The 15,728-nt window shown below is 40.6% G+C and overlaps 1 protein-coding gene and 1 long non-coding RNA gene across 4 annotated transcripts in view; one reads left to right on the top strand and one right to left on the bottom strand.

The window, feature by feature from the left end:
* LOC135983741 (uncharacterized) overlaps nt 1-15,728 on the bottom strand; it is a 164,392-nt gene that overhangs the window by 107,800 nt on the left and 40,864 nt on the right. The window lies entirely within an intron of this gene.
* The window catches only part of C5H4orf19 (chromosome 5 C4orf19 homolog), a 69,337-nt gene that overhangs the window by 24,486 nt on the left and 29,123 nt on the right, over nt 1-15,728 (top strand). Inside the window, exons 2-3 of one of the 3 annotated variants that reach the window (XM_065596975.1) lie at nt 5,872-5,974; nt 6,322-6,452. The exons of 1 other annotated variant lie outside the window; for it this stretch is intronic. The gene's annotated coding sequence lies outside the window, so the exon portion shown is untranslated. The remainder of the gene's footprint in view (nt 1-5,871; nt 5,975-6,321; nt 6,453-15,728) is intronic. One more of the 3 variants, XM_024106691.3, reaches the window with a different exon arrangement.

Here is a 15,728-nt window from a genome sequence, read left to right as displayed (position 1 = left end):
AGCAACCCCACCTTCCTCAGCAAGAACACCCCAGTCAGCAGAGCCTATGGCTGTTTTCTTCAGAGTCCAGCCGGTGCAACTGCCCCATGCTGGGATTTCACCCTGGGAATGCGGTTTGACCTGCTAAGTAATGGAGATGACTGGACAGGAAAATCCATTTAATCTGCAGAATCACTACCAGGACAAAGACCTGTGCATTAGAGAGTTACACTAAACGTTTACAGGATAAAATATCTCTCGGTGCTTCAGCGATAGCCTTCATAATAAAATAAATTAGCAGGGTCTTTTGTTTTAAAGCTGTTGAATACAGAAGAGTTAGTTGAAACATTTAGATTGAGATTTATTGAACGTTCTCTCATAAAGAGGAGTATCCAAACCAGCCAGTGCTTTGATGACATACTTTGTGAACTTTCACATCAAGAAATACCAGCGTCAGTATTTAAGTTAGCAGTTACAAATGTGTCCAAAGGTTTAAACTTAGCAATGAAGATGTGCTCTGGACTGAAAGATGTTACCCAAACTCTCATTTCTGTACCAGATTTGAAAAGATCCATGTTTCCTTTTACGTTATTAAAGTTATTGAAAAATGGAGAGAGAGGTTTATTGGATTAAAATGTGTGGTTTGCACTGGTACAGCCCATAATTATTTATCCATATGCCCCCATCATGAATATCTGAGCCCCTCACAAACACTAATGAATTTATTATACTCACCACAGCTCTATGTAGTAGGGAAGTGTTATTCCTAGTTTATAAAAAGGGAGTGAGAGACAGAGATTTATAGGCCCTGTTTCAACAAAGCACTTAAGTTAACTTTAAACACAGGAGTAGCCCATTGACTTTAAGCATGTAAATTAAGCGCATGCTTAAATGATTTCCCCCAAACCACACAGGAAGGTTGTGGCAGAACCAAGACTCGAACCCAATTCTCCAAATCCCAATCTGGCACCTTAACCAGAAACAAGGAAACAAACACACAATTAGCCCATGAAACTGGTTGCCACAAGATACAATTGAAGGCAAGAACTCAGAAAGATTCAAAGGGAGATCGGATATTTATATGGACAACACGAATTTCCAGAATACTACTAATAAAGATGACAAAAAATAAGTTTTGGAAGAAATATAAACCTTCATGTTTCAGGATTTATGCCAATCTCTAAGTACTGGAGAATAGGTGGAAAACTTTCCGGGGGGGAGGGGGAGGATATCCCATAAATGTCAGCTGACGGGGTTTTTTGCCCTTCCTCTGAAGCATCTGTTGCAGGCCACTAACAGAATAGTGGACTAGACTTGGGACTGATACAGTCTAGCCATTTCTAGGTTTCATTCCTATACTTCACAAAATGTAACTAAAAACATAGTAACAACAAGCAATATGGCCTAAGAAATTCCAAAACTTTTGTGGGGATACCTTTTTGTTTGTTTGCTTGCTTGCTTGTTTGTTTTAAAAGGGATTAGGGAACTTTTCCACAGTATGGCAGGAAAAATCTAACTCAAATATTTTGGGATACATGAATTTAACATGTAATTAAATTCTTCATAAGATCAATATTTACATTTTGCCTGCATATATGATATTCCATAACAGTATTGTTAATGCTATTTTTTGAGCAGAACTCATGTAGAACCAAGAAAGTGGCATTAGCCATCTAATCCCTTGTAACCTGCTGCTTCTTTGTGGAAATGATCTGTGTGTTCAAAGAGCAAGGAATTTGTTGCAATCGTTGGCTTGCCATCTGCTCGAGGCATTCAGCTGTATCTAGCACAATGATGCTGGCAAGTTTTCATGAGTAAATACACAACAACATTTGTATGTTTATAGCATCTGTGAGAAATGTGGGGAGGGTGGGCTCATTACTATGTGTTTCTAGAGCAAGTCAAACCCATTAATTAAATTCAGTCTCATGTCCAGCTTCAAAAGTAAAAACAGAGCCAACTTCTGGGGTTTGGCAGCTACAGGACCTGGGTGGTGGTTTTGTTTTCTCTCTTGTGAGTTTGGTTTGGGTTTTTTAATCACCTGGGCAGATTAATTTTTTCGGCTTTGACCACGTGGGGATTTGAGTGCCCTTAACTCCTGCAGAGTCAATGGGAGCTGAGGGTTCTCACTATTTCAAAGGAGGTGCTAAGAAACTTGTAGGATGAAGTCCTATCTCATGAGACATTTCTCCCCTAGCAGTTCTTTTGATCATGCCATCAGTAAATAGTTTAAAATTAGAAATCAGCAGCACCTCAGTCTGTTCTACTCCAGATCCTGTCCCTGGCTTTAATGAGGCTAGTATAATGGGAAGAAAATCTGTTAATGACATTTGCACAGCTCATATTACCCCAATTCCATTTTATTTAATTGCATATGACATATGTCTCTTGCAAACACAAAGAAAAACATCCATTTAATACATACAATGCTCTAGAACAGAGGTTCTCAGACTTTTGTACTGGTGACCCCTTTCACACAGCAAGCCCCTGAGTGCGACCCCCCTTATACATTAAAAACACTTTATATATTTAACACCATTATAAATGCTGGAGGAAAAGCGGAGTTTGGGGGTAGGCTGACAACTTGCGACCCCCCATATAATAACCTCGCGACCCTCTGAGGGGTCCCAACCCCCAGTTTGAGAACCCTTGCACTAGAATGTCAATCAGAAGACCCTAGTAAAAACTCTCTTCTTCAGCACAATGCTAAAAGGGCAAAAATTGCCACCGATTTGACTACTACTGGGTATTGAGAAAAAACTAAAACATCTTTTGAGATGGTGATAAAAATTCCTTTTTATACGAGAGATGTAAAATCCAGTGTGCTCTCAGAAGCTGACAAATTCTACAATCCAAAAGATAACGAGGTGGATATTCCAATGCTCCACATATACGTGGGCAAAAATGAAGACATGGAACTTTTCCATATCTACTTTAAAGATGGCAGGTTAGATGGTTTTAAATCTTAACTGAGAGCTGGTCTACACTTACATCAGCAGAGCTACGTCTCTCAGGGGTGTGAAAAATCCACATCACTGAGACACACAGCTGTTCAGACTTAACCCCCAGTGTAGACAGTGCTACGCTGCCAGAAGAATTCTTCCATCAACTTAGTTATGACCTCTCAGGGAGATGGTTTACCTACACTGGCAGGAGAAACTCTCCCTCCCCGCTTGGTGTAGGGTAGTGTTTGCACTGAAACTCTACAGTTTAACACTCATACTGTAAGAACCGGAAGTTTTCTGGGATGTTAAATGCACAGGAACCTGAACCTTAATCCTAGGTGTCTGGAGAATCTTTACCAATAAAGTGCTTTATAACTTAGAGCAAAAAGGAAATGAAAATGGTTTGTCTCACTCACCAGTTGGTACCATAAGTCTGGGAAAACTACCAGACTTTAATGTGTTTTGTAAAGTTCTATGCACCTTTATGGCACTTAATAAATTACAGGCCTGATTGGTTCCACTGGGATCTGTGCTCCAGGCAGCCAAAAGACTGCTAGGAGCAGGGAAGCCACAGCACAAGATGCCCACAACCTACTCCACAGGGAGAAGCAGGAGGTGGCCAGCACAGCCTATGACCTTGGCGGAACAGGTATAACCAGAAAAACGTTTATTCCTGTGGAGCCCAAGCTTTAAAGGTTCCTTTCCCAGATGGAACCTCTGAGAGAATGCAACACTGGCACCATCACCTGTGCTCCCCCCACAGTAAATACCCCACAAGAGCAAAGGCATGCACTTTCACCCCTCCCTTCAGGTCGGCCTGGCTGAATCAGGCCCAATAACGATTACTGATGACAGTGGTATAGCCGGGACTGTTCAAGTGAGAATGAATCACCACATGAGCTGAAAGGAGAGAGCTATCTCAGCCTGCCTGACTGGTTAGTAGAAAGGTAGGAATAATTCTCCAGAAATCCCTTGCACGGATTGACTGAAAAGGCGTCACTCCTTAGAAACCCATACATTTGGGGTTTGTTCACATTTTCACTGTCTGGGGTGAGTCTCAGTGGGACTTCTCCCTGCCCTCTATATCCAGGTGAGCAAAACAGATACTTATACCCTCTCGGGTGGTAGATGGGGGAACAAGCCATCTAAATACAGAAACTAGCCAGAGCACAGGACTTTTCCTGGAGATTAATGATCATCTTGGGTTAATAGCCTCAGACTGTGCATCAGGCCATCTTCTCTTGCCAAGCCTGTCATTAATCCCCAGGAAATGGACAAGACCTTTATGGTTACTGCTCAGATGCATCACCAAGCAAAACTCTCCTGTTTCAGCAACTGGACCCATGAGAAATACCAGACAGTGTTTTTTTCCCCCCCAGGTTAAAAGACGAATGGCATCTTGGTTCCTCATTTATCTACTCTCTATTGTTAATGAATGAATGTTAATATTTATAAAGAGGAAAATATCTCCAGAAATCAGCAGAATTCAAGAATTTATTAATTGGTTTTTATACTAAACCATCTCACTACAAATATCTGTTAAAAGTCAGTCACAAATTGATGAAATAAGATGAGCATTTATTTCTCAAAATTTTAAAAAGAAAAAATACTTGTACCTTTTGCTCCCCAAAAGTTAAGAAAACTTAAGTAAATACCTATATTACTAAACCCTATCCTTATGGTATCTAGATAAGAGACATACAGCTTTAGGATTGCAAAAATTATTTCCGGATCCCAGTGCTTTCCTGAGAACAAATATGTATGATTTCAAGTTCAGCTGTAGTTCCATGTGAGTTTTTCCTTTCACAGTTTTACAACAGAACTTTGAAGAATTTGATTCTGCTCTTAGCAAAGTCAACGAGAGTTTTGCCAACAACATGCAATGGGCCTTTCAAAAAGCATCTCTCATTCAAAATTCATCCCAAACCGCTTTTTACAAAAGGTTGCATAATACAGTTATAGAGCAATATGCCACATATATAAAATAATAATAGCAAAGTGAGTATGACAGAAAGATCAAGAGCTCATGGAAATCAGAGGTTTGCAGCTGAAATTTGAATTGAGATGGAAAATTGCTGAGACAGAGAGAAACTGTTTCAGACAATAGAGGTGGCAGAGGTGAAGGCTCTTGAACTAAGTAGCAAGACTACACATGGACAGAATGAAGAAGGGGAAGTGTCATGAGGGAAATAAAAAAAACCTTTCCTTTAGGTTCAAAATAAAATAGTTTTGATAACCACACATGATCCTAAACCTTGAGTTGGCGAATTAAAATTCAGTACACTTGTTCAAACAATGTAAATTCAGTATTGCTTACTGTCCTGTTTATCTGAAATACCAATGTATGATGCTTTGGCATCAGGGAGAAAGGGTTAAACATTGTTTTGTTTCACTGAGTAAAGCAAACACTACTCCCCTTTGATCCTTAGGGTGAGGGAGTCTATTTTCTTGTGAAGAGTACTGGTTGGCTTCATGTAACCTTATACAATAAAAGAGCCCTGCATGGTGCATAAATTCCTTCGGGACTAAATTCCAAACAAAGCAATAGCACAGCAAAGGTGGAGTAATAGTTGCACAGCCTGCACAGAGAAAGCAGAATAACTTGAACAATGGATGCTTTGCATTTGATCACAGATACAATTTTAAAAAACCAAACCAAACCAACCTAAAAAGGGGCACAAAACAAACCAGGAAGGTAAACATGGAAACTACTGATCACAATGATTAAAAGGTTCCTTCTGTTGCTGCACAAAACTGCACCCAGTGTTTATGCCAAAGCAGGCTTACCATATTTCATTTAGATTTTAACCATGTGACTTTGAGAGAATGTATTTTCAGGAACTAAATGAAAAAGGAAACACACTAGCTGTGTCTATGGCATAAGTACTTGAAACAGCCAATGATGGGACATGGAGTTTAGGCTAATCATTTGTATTAAAAATTCTAGGTTAATTTGTAATGTGAAAATTGCTTTCTGCCTGGACCCATGACGACTATGTGGCTTCCACTCAGTCTCATAAAAGTGCACTCAATCAACCTTCACAGACATGGTAAGCATTACTTTATAGGGCGTGCATCAAATCATATGTCGCTGTATCTTATGGCATATAAGAGCAGGGCCGCCGAGAGCGGGTTCAGGCCCCGGTGAAAAAAATTTTTCGGGCCTCCCAGCAAGGGCCGACCAGCTAAACAGGGCCGACGAGAGGGCGGGGGGAAGCCGGGCCCCTTCCGGACTGCCGGGTCCCGGTAATTTGTACCGGTTTCCGCCCCCTCTTGTCAGCCCTGTATAAGAGCATAGCAGTACCTAAATGCATTCAGAAGCACACAGGGGTTTTCTGTCCTTCAGAACAATACAAAAAAGCAGGATATGGAAATATGCTTTTGTTTTATTGACCAGACAAATAGAGAAAGTTTCCTAAAACCACTAAGAGGAGGACATCGCTAAGCAAGTGATAAATGGAGAAAGAGTACTTCATTTTAGGAGGCAGCCGTGGTTTGTGGGAATGACAAACATATACAGTTGAAATGGTAAGTTATGTGAACATGCTCCAAACGTGATGGAAGGAATAATTTTAAATCATGTTGGGCAAGTCCAAGAACTGAAAAAAAATTATTATTAAAGTTTAAATATAAACTGAGATTGGTTACCACTTCTGGTTGATACCATGAAGAGCAAGAGTATCACTGATCTGCAGGTTCATTTGAATGTCCATCTGTTTTTCTATGTTCTCTTTCGTTACACAGAAAGTCTCGAACACTATTATGTTTTCTAATGCCAGTCAGAGTATTAGGCAAATAATCTTATGAATGAATTCTTTAAAAATCCCTTTTGTTTAACAGAAACTGATCCCATATATTGTGGTTTAGACAAAATTCAAAATGGAACAACTTAATTACCTGACATCTAGTAATGGATATGCTTGCCAAAAACTGTGACTCATATCGTTTCTTCTCTTTGAGGGTTTTTCTTCTCCATTTCTAGTCGATGTATATAAATTCGCTCCTGGCAAGAAAAATTATTGTACCTGCTAATCTTTAACGCCAAACTTTGTCAGCAAATGAAAACAATTCACAGTAAATAAAAAGGCACCTTAGGGTTTAATTCATTAACACAAAATGTAGCTTCTGTATTTGCTAGCTAAAATCTGCATTCTCTCAATGCAACGTAAGGAGGATATGGATTTCACTGTCAGGTGAAATTGTAATGCTCCGTAGTGTATGTAAACTCTTAGGCCACAGCCTAGATTCCTACATCAAACAAGCAAGGACATGAGGATAACAATACCCTGTCAATCCTAGAGCAGAACAGAAATGAATGAGAGAGTTTTACAGGACTTATTTTGTAATTAAGAATGAGCAAATTCATCCACATCAAATATAATAGAACTAAAGTTAACAGACACCAGAGAACTCCTCTTCTTCAGAAACCGACAACCAGATGCAAGTTCAAGGGCAAAAGTCTATTAAAACACTACATGGCATCACTCTGAGAAGAAAGTCTCCATAAACCTATTTACTCCATAGCATCTGATGTGCCTTACTCCTAAGGGCACATAGCTACGTAAGTAGTTAAGAGTTCCCAGGTTTTCCTCAAACCCCATGGGTAGTATCAAAAACCCAGTCCACTAGTTTTGTTTGTCTCCATGACATAATCGGATTCTGGGGAACTCAGGCCCTTGGGGGTGGAGGTGGGAGGTGGGAGGTGAGGTAGGGGGGAGAGGGAAGGGAGCGGGGAAGGCAAAGTAACTCTTTTGGTTGCATAGGAAACCTTCCAAATATGGACTGAGTGCAAACCCACACCAACCCAACGTAGGGTTCTTAGCATGATTCTGCTGCAGACAGTCTGAAATGGCAGCTCTGAAAAAGATGTCAACTGCCTAACTGGTATAATTTGACTGGTAACACGGAAATCTCATTATGGGATTTTGAGAGCTTTATTCTCCAACAATTTAGGTGCGGAACTGTGAGCCTGATTTGCATAACTGCAAATACATACACAAAACAAATAATTGCATGCAAAAATAGCCTAAAAATAGGGACGGAACAATGGTGGTTCTGAAAGTGCTCTGTATTAATATTTTCCCTACTAACCACTGCTGAATTTCAGAATGACATTACTAAGGACCCAATCCTGCATGCGGTTCTGCTAACAGGCACCTGTAGGCCCATGCGGCGTGCCACCAACTGATGCCCCACATAGGGTGTATGGTTCGAGCAAGCAGAACCCTGTGCAGGATCAATGCCTGCAAATGAAGTAATATATAATGGTGGTAATGCCCTCAATCTTTGTACAAACATTCTTCTGTCACTAGTAAGAAATGCGTACATGACAAACTTTATAGTCCGGGCCCCATATTTTGCCCATTTCATGGAATGAGTTTGACCTGCTGATTATACGGTCCTGCCTCTCACAGAGTAATCTTCCTCTCACAGTCACACACACACACTATTTTTTGTGGGATATCTGGAAACAAAAAGTTAATATCCTTTAAAAGATAAAAGTATCTGCATTTTAAAATTCAAATTCTATCATTATATGAACATATCTATCCCGTCTGTCAATGGTCGGTAGAGACATTTTAATGCAGTTTTCATTCAGCCAGGAGCACATATATCAGAGACAACAATATCTTTACTAGATACGTGCAGTATTATGGAAATGCCTGAGGCATTTGATAAGTTTCCAGGTTCATGACAATTCAAAGGCGGGGGGGGGGGAGGGTGGTTTGGACAAGTGTAAGGTGAAGAAAAGGTTTTAGGTGATGATATAAATATCCTGGTCCCTTAGAAAATATACTGTACAACTGCATATTTGAGTTTTTCTGTTTTTGTTTTTGTTTTTATTTAAAAGTCCAGTAATTCACATAGGCCACAATCCAATGAAGCATATGTTTTATTTTAAGTAGGTTAGTATTCCCATTCACTTCAATGGGCTAAGCATATACTTAAGTGCTTTGCTGGATAAGGGCTTAATCTGATTTTTTTTTTTTTTTTTTTTTTTAAGAGTACGGAGGGGGGAGAGCTGGGAACCCTACTACATTGCTATGGTCAAAGAACCTGGGGTTCATACTATTGTAAATATTCTGCAATATAAACATGAGAAAGAGGCAGCTCCCAAAATGTTATTGATTCTCTGAGTCAAAAACACTTGCTTTGTTATTGTAGGATCAGGACATTTGAGAAATTAAATATTTAGAGGAATCTGAGTGCACACCCTTATTGGTACATCCTGGAGTACACCCTAATCAGTAAGAGGATCTTTATTCTCCTCTTGTAGGTCTTGGATTTAGTAGACATTCTTCTGATATGCCATTATGTCTTCTGCATTCAGGCGCAATAAGCATGTCATCGGATTATTTTTCTCTCTGTGCTATCCTATCACATATTCTAATGATGATGATGATGTGTGGTCATACCTATACAGACTGACAGGACAGGTTCTGAATTGTGTTTCCTTCCAGCTTGATCTTCGTTCTGTAGTGACAACTGAAAGCCTCCCTGTTTTCACTTTGAAGTTCAGAAAATGAAACCTCATAAAAAAGAGATTTTAACTAACCAGGGGTACAGCAGTGACTCACTCAAGTTAAAATCAATTACTCCAATCCAAAAAAAAAAAAAAAAAAAGAGTCAGAGAGAGAGCGCGCAAATGGGAAAAGACAGACAACAGGATGTAGAGAAAGAAAAGAGCAGAACAGGGTTAAGATCTTTGGGAGAAGATAGCAGGGAACTGAGGAAAAAAAAGAGAGACAGGAAACCTGAGAGGCAATTTAGGGCCAATAGAGATAATACTGACCTCAGTGGGTCCCATTTGAGCTGGTTGCAGGCCCCCGGTTCACTCCGAGAGGGACAAACCCAGTATTCCTATAAATATGGGGAAACCTCTGGACCCCCTCCAGTAGTTTTTTCAGAACAGAATCCCTTTCAGTCACATTCACTGCTTCCAGGTTTATTGCAGTCTTTTTTCACTTCAAGTGGCTCACAGTCGAAGTGTCTTTGTGCTCCTGGCAATGCCTCTAGCAGCATTAATTAATCAGAGGTATTTAAAATATCCAGGGCAAGATGAATTTCAGGATACCAGGACAGTCAGAACATGATGGCAAGAGCAACATTCCCTAACTGACCTCAATCCTGCCTTTAAATTCATGTTCCCAAAAAACTCAGCTGTACATTTAGAATGGTATCCATAGCCATCCTTCCTATATTCAGGACTCCTCTCCCTTAAATTAAAATACACAATTCTACATAATGTAAAGGGCTGCCTATATGCAGATATCCACCAAACCCCTTTGAACACCTCAGCCCAAAACCCAAATTAAAAAGTAGTGTGTGCACCAAACAGGTAGACGAACAGCAGAAGGTAGAGCCACCAGCTACCAAATCTGCACACATAAGACTCTAGGCATGCAATAACCTTGTGATACTAAAATTACATGTGCAAAAAAATGGAAGGTGCAATTTTGGGCATATACATTTAGATGCTCCTTTAGAAAATCAGGCCTCTATGTTTTATTAAATCTAGAACTGCTGAGCCCATGTTTTGTTTCAAAAATTCTTCAGTTGGACTAGAGATTCTGTGCTATAATTAGTCTTTTAAAAGCTCTGTTAGCCACACTTCCAGCATTACCCACGAAAGTAGATAAAACCACTGTAGACTATTGCCTCTGCATGGAGCTTATAAGCAAAGTTTGTGCAAGAGGCAATGTGTTCCAGTAGAGTGACAATTGGGTTGAAGAGGCCCAAATAGAGCTTTGACTTCACAGCAGTATAAAGTCATGCTATGCTGCCATGTAGTGCTGGTGAAGTTATGGCATGGTGGACTAATTAAATAGCAGTATTGCTGATAGACTTGGTCCGGAATTTTTTGATAAAAGTGGTCTTTTTCCCTGGAAAGGTTTCTCAGGTCTACAGGGAAAAAGACAGACCGACCTCTCACCCCAGAATAGCAATTGGATACTCCCCTGGTATATGAGAGACTCAAGTTCCTGCTCTGAATCAGGGACTTGAACCACCTTAGCACCAGGCTACAGGTTATTCTGGGGTCTCTCTCTAAATTGCAAAAGTTCTAGTTTTTTGTTCCAATGCAGAATGAAACCAAATGTCAGAACATCAAAACTTTTTCATGAAACAGAATTCATGTTGGCCAGCCAGCACTAATTGCTAAGAACCAGTCTGCCCTATAGAGTTCAGAGTGGTAGCCGTGTTAGTCGCTATCAGCAAAAACAACGAGGAGTCCTTGTGGCACCTTAGAGACTAACAAATTTATTTATGCCCAGATAAATTTGTTAGTCTCTAAGGTGCCACAAGGACTCCTCGTTGTTTCTGTCCTATAGAGTTTTTCCTCACAGTTTTTACCCCTAGAGTAATTAAAAAGAAAACACCCTTCCTTGTCTTCTCACCCTCTATAGTACTCTGAGCAGTGTCCTTCGTCACACTGGACATTTATAAAACTGGCACAGGTAAGGCAAAAAATTACTCTAAAATGGTAAAAGAAGAGGAAACAATAACAATCCTCATCCCAAATTGAGAAAATGATTTCACCTTCAGCAGGTTTGTAGGCTTTGGTCAAGCCTAAAGTGGGAGTCTGAGGTACTATGCAAGAAAAAAACCCCTCTCTCTCTATTCTGGCTCAGAAGGTGGCATAACATACAGTTCTGCTTACAGATCAAAACCAAATAAAACCTTTTGACTTGAATAACTGTCAACTCTGAGAGTTCATTCCAGGCATTGAAAATCAAGCGGTCTTGTTTTCAGCTCATTCAGCACCAGCAGTAATAACTATTTTGTAGGCTAAATTCTGCCCTTATTACATCTTTCCAATCCTCATCAAATCTCCTAGGGGTTGCAAAAATGTAAATAAAGGCAGAATTAGTTGATGATGCAAGAGTCAGAAATCCAGCTCATTCTCATGTTGCTGTATTGACTACACTGCTGACAGTAATGAGAGCGTAGGAATTGCCATCAGACCAGTGTCTCTGACGGTGGCCAGCACCTGGTGCATCAGAGGAAGCAGTAAGAAAACTGTAATATAATAATCAGCTTGTAAGAAGGTGGCATGATTGTCTGTTGACCAGCCCATTACTACGGTCATCCCACCATATTTCAGTCTTTATCAAGATACCTTTTTATTGTCAGGCATTCTAGTTCACCTATTTTTGAATGTAAGCTTCTCACACTCATTTCTAGCCAGTTCTAGTTTTAATTTTTGGCTGTGTGCCTATTTTAATTTAACTCTTTAATCTGATACCCTGTTATTTTTCTGGAATGTACTTCTCTGATCTCAACCTGCCCTTCATACAGTTCAGCTGTCATTTCTGGGCTATCCTTTACTAGATACAGAGACACCTTTGTTCTATTGCCATCCCTAACAGATGTCTTTGTCTGACCAGAGAGCTTCTCAGTACCTGTTGGCTTTCTTCAGCATTTAAGTAATCCATCAAAATTATCTCCATATTTTGTGCAACAGTTTAGTTCCATCCCTTCTGTAGTGGCTCTTCCTGATCCGAAAAACTCCATGGAACCAAATAAATTTAAACCCTTCTTCTTCACACCATCTTCTCATCCACACAACCTTGAAGTCTCCCTTGTCTAGCTGTTGCTGCATTTGGAACTAGAAGTATTTTTTGAGACAGCTACCAAGAGTCCCTGGATTTATACCTTGCCCTTAATAATCTAAGGCAGAGTTTCTCAACCCAGGGGTCGGGATCCAAAATTGGGTCGCCAGAATGTTTCAAAGGGTTGTGTGGCAGCTCCTGTCCCACGAGGTGGCTGAGCTCGCCTTCCTGCTGCAGGCACTGCAACCTCTGGGTTCCCAGCACCATTAAGCTTTAGCCCAGCCATCATGATGGCGGGAGTCCGAGTAGGGCAAATTTGAGTGTGTGGCACTGTAACCCCATGAGCCAGGTCACAACTCCACTCACATAAATTTGGTCCAGTCAAGGGGGCAGGGCCAAACCTGAGTGGCACTGCAACCCCAGGGTTGCAACGCCCAGAGCAGAGAGCCAAGCTCAGCCAGCCCCACAGCACAGGAGCTGCAGGGGTGAGTGACAAGCAGGACCCAACCCACTGAGGGGCAGGAACCATGCCAGGGCCTCCACCCCCAGACTATTCACTGGGTCATGACAGGCCATAAACATTTACAGCTGGGTCTTGAGCCCAAAACTATTGAGAACTACTGATCTAAAGTCAGCTCCCATACTGAGAAAGACATCAGACAGAGCAAGTACAAGGAAGTCTGAACTGCATGGGAGTTTGGTGCCAAGAAGAGTGGGATGCTCAAATAACTGTTATTGGAAGAAAGCTTAGAAAAATGATTAAATAAATAAAAACCTCAGTGTATCCAGTGGAGGTAGAGAACTAGCCATAGATTAGTCAAGGTAGGGACTATGCAGTTCAGTGCCTGAGCCAACTTCCATTGAATTCAATGGAAAGTCCTCTGTTTACTTCAAAGGGAGTTGGACAAGTCCTAGAGTGCATAATGTATTACTATTTGCCTTGTGGCCATATGTATGCACCCAATGCAAGAAACACATGTCCCTCGGCATCTTTAGGACAGAGTTGCTGAATTGGGGGAGGCTTAATTACTTACAGAGACAATGTACAGGGGCACTCTAAGACACGCCTACCCTGGAAAAGGCTGTCTTGATCCTCCAATTGATTAAGCCAGTGTCATGAATAAGGACACACAAAGAAATATCAATAGTGGGTAGGTTGGTGACTATAAGAGACATTAGATGACTTGTCTTCACAGCAAGAGGGTGGTAGATCTCACAAGACGTACTGAAACTTCTAGTGAAATCTATTAGGGAGGAGCCTGTGGTTATGATACAGATTGGTACCAATAATATAAGGGAGTAGAAGAGGGAGGTCCTGGAAGCTAAATGTCCATTATTAGGAGACAAAAATAGTTTAAAGATTGTCACTAAAAGCCAAATACACAGGGAACAGAATTGCCATTTTACATCACAACTTTTCTGACTGTAACTCCATGTTAAGTAGCCACATATTTTAAAATAAAACATTAAAACTTAAATATGTCTAGCATGTATTAATTCCCATATGCCTCCCTCCTAGCATACCATATACCAAGTCAAACAAGTTCATTACATGACATTTTTCTAATGTTTTCCTTAAAAAGTCCCTGAAGCATAATAGCAATGGCCCTTTGAATTCCCCAGCCAGGGCTGCAGCTAACTGTGTTTCCAAAGCTGTGGAGCAGATAATCAGACCCGCTTAATGCAAAAAAAAATTCTGCTTCTATTGAAGAACAGCTAAACTCAAAATCTTAGGAACCTGGGCTTTAGCCCAACCACTGTCTTGGTTTTGTTTATATTTTTACGCTTCTCCTCACAACCCACTCACTCGCCACTTCATTTCTTCACTGCAAGGGGCCTGACATAAAACTCACAAGCTGCATCCTCCAGCAAAATGCTGAATTGGCCTTCAAGGGGTGCTGGTCAAATGAGTAAGCATGTCCTGCTTTTCCCTCCAAGAGAGTCAGTCCATTGTGTATCTGTAATGCATGCAGTCTCCACTACCCTCAGGGATGAGGGTCACCAATCAGCTGCTAATGTTCAGTTTCTAACATGGCAGCCCACTGCACTATTACTATGCCATTAGGCCTCAAACTCTCTCTGGTGTCAAGTCTAGCTATCAGACATGGAAGTTATCAATATAGACAGCTTGTCCTGAATCCTTAATGAAGCTGCCATCAATACATCTGAGTCATTCTACAGCCTATTATATGACATTCATCTGATCAGACTATTTTAAACAACATCATTAGAGACAATTAGTTTTAAAAAACTAAAGTTCTAGATTTTACTTCCCATTCTAACTCCATTATTTGGTCAGTAACACTTTCTTCTACCACAAGAGCCTCACACTTGTAGAATATTTAAAATAGACTGAGCAGCATATTACAATGTAATTCATATTAAGTTGCATCAATGTTAAAATAAAATGAACTCAGTTTGCAGCTGGATGTACTTCTACATCTCCTCACCAGTCAAGGACTTTGCCTATTACTCCCATAAGAGTTTGTAAGTGCTCACGATCCTGTTGGCAAGACAGTTTTCTGTACAGCGTGGTACAGAAACATACCCATTGATATATGTAGCATGGGAGCATGTATACAGAATCTGATATACCTATTATTTATTATTATTACTGTGAGCAAGCTGACCTAAATTAATACTACAGCAGTGGATTAGCTGGTGATGTCAGACACCAACAATGCTGGCCAAACAGGATATGCTGGCACACAAGATTGAGCTGCCAACTCAGCTCAGAGCTGGCTCTGTCTGTGCATTCCAGTGATGTCTTTTAGTGGTACAGAATCCTAGCAATGTGATCACCCCTGGCTAGAATGACCAACTGTCCATCTTCTGAGCACTCAAGTAATAATTGATAATGCAGTGATGTTACAGTGTTATGTAGTATTACAAGCAATGACCAGGTGGCTGAAGGGTGTTAAAATGGGTAAGTAGTGGATATGATGTGACTGCTGCTCACTGAACCAAATATGGTTTGCACACTATTAACTTGTCCTTCCGCTCAGCTGTTTGCTGGAACTACCTATTGCCTCTTGTCATATGTTTAGGCTGTAAGCTCTTTGCGAAAGGGACTGCATTTTTAGACATGTATATGATGCTTATCACAGTGGGGCTCTGATACCTGACTGGGGACTCTAGTCACTACCATAGAACAAGTACTTAATAACAGAGGGATAAGTCACTATGAACCTGGGACAAATGAACTTCAGCAATCATAAGAGATTAAAGTAAACTCAGGAAAGACTTCTGAAGA

The sequence above is a fragment of the Chrysemys picta genome, chromosome 5 (assembly GCF_011386835.1).
Source record: "Chrysemys picta bellii isolate R12L10 chromosome 5, ASM1138683v2, whole genome shotgun sequence".
Lineage (NCBI taxonomy): Eukaryota > Metazoa > Chordata > Testudines > Emydidae > Chrysemys > Chrysemys picta.
Note: the sequence above shows the minus strand (reverse complement) of the source record. Positions and strands in the feature narration are given on the sequence as shown.